Raw genomic sequence first — 6,126 nt, 5'->3', positions numbered from 1 at the left:
CTGTACCATTTTAAATAGTTGCTAACAATTTTGAGTGATACAAAAGCACCTTGAGGGAAATCTGACATATAATTCCTTCCGCTACACCTTCCACAAACTAATTATTACGTTTTATTTTATTTCATCTGGATTTCAACTTCCAGTCTGCTGGTAGTGGAACGAGTTTCTGCGAACTGGAGAATTTAATGTTTGCTTTAGTGCGAAAATGAGTCAGATTTTGCGTTAAGCATTAGCTGTAAGATGTAGCAGTATAGTTTTCCTTTGTAGTATTAAGGTTGAAAGGTAGATTGTCAAGATTTCATGTCCGTCTGTATTGATTAACGCATTTTGACAGCGAACTTTCGCGCTCAAGTGGTTCGTGGCGCTATCTATGCGAAGCTTTTCCGAACTAAGTTGTTCAATATTTCGTTGGCAATTGAGGTTGAGCTAAGAGATGGAGCTGGGACGGACATTTGTGCCTTTCGTCTTCTGGTTTGTATATTTGAATTAGTTGAACACATCATGGCAATCCATGATAGTGATTTGAGTGATGGTCGAAGGGATAGTGATGATACCGTACACTGTGATTATGTTTTAGTTAGCGACAATAGCGGTGGAATGACCTTGCGTAATGTTATATTTTCGTTTACCTAAATGTTAATGTTCGGTATCGAAGTAATTATGTCTGAAATCTCGTGAAGAATAAATTGTTGTGCCTTAACATTTCTTAAAGTAGTTAGTGAGATGGACAAAGAATGTGACAGTAGTTGGAAATGCGGAAAGCATTTGTTGAAAAGGTAAACTGAAACTAGAAACACGTAATCTGGAAATTGTTTGACCACAAATATCATCAATTGTGTGTTGATAAATTGTTAAGTAACATAAACATTGTGTTTTGAACCGGTGAGCATAATATTTGTGACCATAGCATTTTCAGATGTGATGTTTTGCGAGAGATTGATGAGATGAATTAGACTGGAAGAGGTGTCCCTGTCATCATTTCGATGTCAACGTCTAGGAAAACATATACTGTAATGATGCACAACTGATAGATGATGTGTCTGTGAGATGGTATTTAGCTACCATATGCGAATGCTGTATTTTTATAGAATATACTCGTCAAAGTCGTATGAAGTGCCCCATATAACGATGCTATTTTGAATAATTTGATAGATTTGAAACATGTCAAAATTAATTCCCCGACATCTGAAGGCAACAGAATGGTCTTCGTAGGCTTGAGAAGTCGTTGTTTTCACTTATAAATTTACACCTTGTTGGAACCTATAGTTCGGTATTTTCTGTTTTTCTTAAAACATTGTTGCCATTGTAATGCCTTTTTTATTGACGAAACAAAAAATTAATTAGACGAACAGTGTTGATGTACATCATAAACTTCGGATGACTATTTGTTTTCTTTTTAATTTAAGCTGAATCTCTGAATTGCCAAATGTTATTTTTTATCATTTTATGTTCGTGGATGTAGCGTAGATCCCTTCTTTTAATAGCAGTGGGAAAACGTGTTGTTAGAACGTTGAAGATGTATTTCACAGGTCTTTTTCCGTTGCAAGGGCGTCGAATTTTTTGCAAGAACTTTAGCCGTTAAGTAGATTGAGGGTGAACTCAATTTATCCACGGCTGCAACTGCATGAAATTGCAGGCAGGAGAGTGCGATAGGGGGAAATAATAAACGTTTTTAATTAAATGTTTGTTGATAAAGGATACATTATATTTAAAAAAAATAAACACTGGGAGCTTCACATGTGAACTATATATGTGGTAATACACCAAGTATCACCAGTGTGGATAAAAATTGAGTATCCTTACCAGTGGCTGCTACTAGTGGGGAGCAAAAAGGTCTTGAAGGGAGTAGGGCTGTTAAAAGAACCATGTTGCAATACTGAGAACAAAATTATCTGCAATTTGCCTAAATGTTATTTACAGCTAGTAATTTTAAGTATACTTGTTTCAACGGAAAGGGAAAAAATATCTTGAGCGACTATGCCAGTTTTATTTTGATATCATACTTTGTTTTCCTACAACCTATGGACTAGTGATACGAGAACATTTTAGCAGGTACATTGTGTGCATTCAAATGTAGTTTGTGTTCTGTTGTTGATAGACATGAAATCAAAAATAAACGAAGGCTGAAACATAGAGCTGGCACTTGACCTGGAAAACATAGTGTTTAACTTTGTCACCGTTCAGTGGATGGGTTAACATTAGCATCATGGCTAGAATGTGATACTGGGACATCCCGCCTCTTCACTGAAATCTTGCTTGCGATGACAGACTGTTTTGTAGATTAGCCTGAGGTGATAATATGGTTGTGAGTTGGCGAATACCAAATAAAGGTTGGGATATGTAATATGTTGATCTGTGGTGTAGCCTGTTGTTTAGGTGTGTGCCGTAGTGCAGCTGTGTCACAAAACCTAAAACTGCCAGGTAAATCCAGAAATCCTGTAATAAATAATAGACAAGTCTCACAGTATTTTGATGTTATTTTGACCTCCGTATATCATATATAAACTATGAAAAATGGAAGAGGTCTACTGTGTATCTTTTACTGGCATTGCCTTTTTATTTTCAATAACTTGAACTATCATGTCAAGGATCCTTTCAGTTGCATTTCCTTGGAGACAATATTAGCTTGTTTGTGTTCTTCTTACTCATAACTGACCACTCAGATTGAGTTCACCTTTTACGATAAAAAAAAATTACTTTGCTACTGAATCATTTCTCTGTAATAAGTGTGTGGTGTATTCTTTGCTTCATTATGAGTGATTTGATATCGATGTCTGAAAACTTGCATTTAACTGATGTGGTTCTTGAAAAATCATGTTAAATACATTAACAGCTTTGTACCACTGCAGTGATTGAAAGTAACTAACAAGACACTCTTTGGGAGAGATCAAAAGGAAATTTTCAAATTAGGTGCAAGTGTTAAAATAGTATGTGATGTATTGGTGTATTTCATAGAAGTCAGTTAGTTACGTACTTTCATGTTCCATGGATCATTTTCCATGATAAATCACCATGATGTGGAACAAGTCATTTTACACTCATATTGCAAATCAGATTGTTCTCTAAACATCACATTATTATTATTATCATCATCATCATCATCATCATCATCATCATCATCGTCGCCGTCCCCCCTCCCCCAAAATGAAAACAGGATATAAAGATATACAGATTGAGTTTGCAATTCCTACCCACCACCTTTTACATGTGAGTCATTCCATGTCAAATCAACACACTTTAAATAAAAATTTTACCTCACCCTTGTAGATTTTACTGAAAGTTGGTACACTTATAGTGGGTGCTGAAACTAAGAAAAATGCCAAATTTCAATTTTTTACCTCAAACCATTCCTGAATTATGGTCATGTAAACTTTTCAAAAACTGGCCAAAAATGTGTGAACGGGCTTTTTTTAAATTGCCCTAGGAGCAGCCCTGATTGAGCTAGAGAACTGGGAAAGGTGTCATTTTGCAGCGTTTTTCATGCTCTTTCCAGTGATAGACAAAAAAAACATAGCTTCTAATTAATAACCTTTTTCAAAATGGTAATTAATATTTCGATTTAATTTTTTTACAAAAAGTACATAATTGAAAAATTTCAAAATATTTCCATAACTACTTCATACTGTTGTAAATCACATGGCAAAATATAAATGTGGGATAATGATGGGTTCATTGTTAAAAAAAAATTATTCCGGACTCTTGTTTTTCACTAACGGCCCTAGTTTGACCAAACTGACCTTTAAGGTAGAGTGTCAGTAGAGGACCGTATACATAGGGCTTGATGTCTGTGCAATAATTCAGAGACTGGAGCCATTGTTGAGATGATGTAGTCGGCATTGTTACCTTCTAAGGCTGGTGTGCCTACAGCATTATTGTGCACTGTGGTTTTAGTGCAAATCAATTGTTACCTCTGTGTTGACAAGTCTGTATCTATTATATTTAATAGTTCATTTTCAAGTAAATCTATCCTACATTGAAAGACAGTTTATAAGTGGTTTTTGTATAAATATGGAACCAAGTAAAAAGTGCAGTGCTGTAAAAGTGCAGTGTTGTAATCCATTGAAGAAGTCAAATCATTTTATTAAAGACAGAAAAAAACTGAGAAATGTCACAACATGAATGCCCAAATTATTTCCTCAAATACCAAGTGGTGACAAGATTTGTGGTAAATGTAGAAAAGATGTAACCAAATTGAAAAATACACCAGAGCCCATCAGTGATGAAAGTGTTGAAGAAGAATCTTCTGGATCAGAGACAATCATCTGAGACCAAGACCCTGACTTCACTCCAACTTCAGTAGCTGTTAAAACATTTAACACAACACTTCAAGAACTAGGTGAGTCCCCAATTGACAAGAGAAAACTAGCGTCTAGGCATTACGCCAAATCAAAAGTGAATGAAATCTCATCAGTGACACACAAACTTTTTGTTGCTCCTGAAACTTCTTCGTCAGATTCTGATACTGATGAATCCGCTCTTGAAAATCTTAAAAGAAACTTTAAAAATTCTATGAGCAAAAAAACTAATGATTCTTACAAGTTTACCTGAAAAGTGGAGTGTCAGGAAAATAATGAGGGCATTTAATGCTCCTAATTACATTGTTTGGCAGCCCAAAAAAATTTTGAAAGAAAGAGGATTCATGGAAGGTCCAAACCCAAAACCAGGGAAGTGTTTACCAACAGAAACAGTCAAAACTGGACATTCATTTTATGAAAATGATGCAGTTAGCAGGGCAATGCCAGGTATTAAAGATTGTGTGACAATTACAGAACCAAGTGGAAATAAAACAAAAATATCAAAAAGACTTGTTTTGTGTAACCTTAAAGAAGCTTACAAACATTTTAAAGACAAGTTTCCTAACATAAAAATAGGTTTCTCTAAATTTGCTGAGCTGAGACCAAAACATTGTGTATTAGCTGGCCGGAGTGGCGCACACACTGTGTGCACAACTCACCAAAACATAAAATTAATGATAGAAAATGCCAAACTAAATACAGTAACAAGCAGCAGTGCATTGCAAAAATGCTTTGCAACCCATCATCAGTTGATTGCAACATGGGAAACTGTGAATACTGCCCAAGAGAAACTATCAAATGTAAAATTTTAAAAGACTCTTTTCATGAAACCTTAATTGAACAAGTTCAGTTCCGACAGTGGATGTCAGTTGACCGATGTAATCTGGAAGTTGTTCAGAAAACTTCTGAAGAATTCATAGATTTATTTTGTAGTAAGATGTCGACTTTGATTCGGCATGACTTCATTGCCAAGCAACAACGAACATTCCTTAACTCCACAAGAGAAAACCTTATGGAATCTGAACTTGTTGTCATATGTGATTTTTCAGAAAATTATAGTATAGTTCTACAGGATGAAGCTCAGAGTTTCCACTGGACAAGACAACAGATTCCCATTCATCCTTTTGTTATATATTACAAACAGGAAAACAAAATTGAGCATATGAGCTTTGTCATTGTTTCTGATTGCCTGGAGCACAATACAACTGCAGTTTACACCTTTCAAAAGAAGCTAATTTCATATCTCACAAATAAATTTCAAAAGATTCCAAAAAAGATATACTATTATTCTGACAGTTCTGCCGCTCAGTATAAAAATAAGAAAAACTTCCTGAACCTTTGCCTTCATGAGGAAGACTTCAACATAAAAGCTGAGTGGCACTTTTCAGCCACAGCACATGGGAAAGGGCCTTGTGGTGGAGTAGGGGGTTCAGTAAAGAGACTGGCAGCTCGTGCAAGTTTGCAAAGGCCATACCAGAATCAGATCCAAACTGCACGAGATCTATTTGAGTGGGCAGTAGATAATATCACAAATGTTGATTTTGCATATTCCACTCAAGAAGACTACGCTGCTTCAGAAATATTCTTAAAAAGCTGACTTGAACAGGCATTGACAATCAAAGGAACACAGTAATTTCACACTTTCATTCCCAACACTACATCAAAATTAATAGTCAAATACTTCTCAGGTGATATGCAGAGTTGGGAGAGCGAAGTAACTACATCACCAGATGAACTGAAGTTACAAGATGTATCAGGCTATGTCACCACTGTATATGGCAGAAACTGGTGGCTTGGGAACATTTTAGAAAAAAACGAAGAACTTGATGAA

At 35.7% G+C, this 6,126-nt stretch overlaps 1 protein-coding gene across 3 annotated transcripts in view; it reads left to right on the top strand.

The window, feature by feature from the left end:
* Window positions 1-395: 395 nt before the first annotated feature.
* Window positions 396-6,126, top strand: part of LOC126094645 (uncharacterized) — a 103,235-nt gene continuing 97,504 nt past the window's right edge. For 2 of the 3 annotated variants that reach the window (XM_049909142.1, XM_049909140.1), the window contains exon 1: window positions 482-776. The gene's annotated coding sequence lies outside the window, so the exon portion shown is untranslated. The other variant, XM_049909141.1, reaches the window with a different exon arrangement.

Source organism: Schistocerca cancellata, chromosome 8, assembly GCF_023864275.1.
Source record: "Schistocerca cancellata isolate TAMUIC-IGC-003103 chromosome 8, iqSchCanc2.1, whole genome shotgun sequence".
NCBI classification, from domain to species: Eukaryota; Metazoa; Arthropoda; class Insecta; order Orthoptera; family Acrididae; genus Schistocerca; species Schistocerca cancellata.
This window is presented reverse-complemented; position numbering and strand designations above follow the sequence as displayed.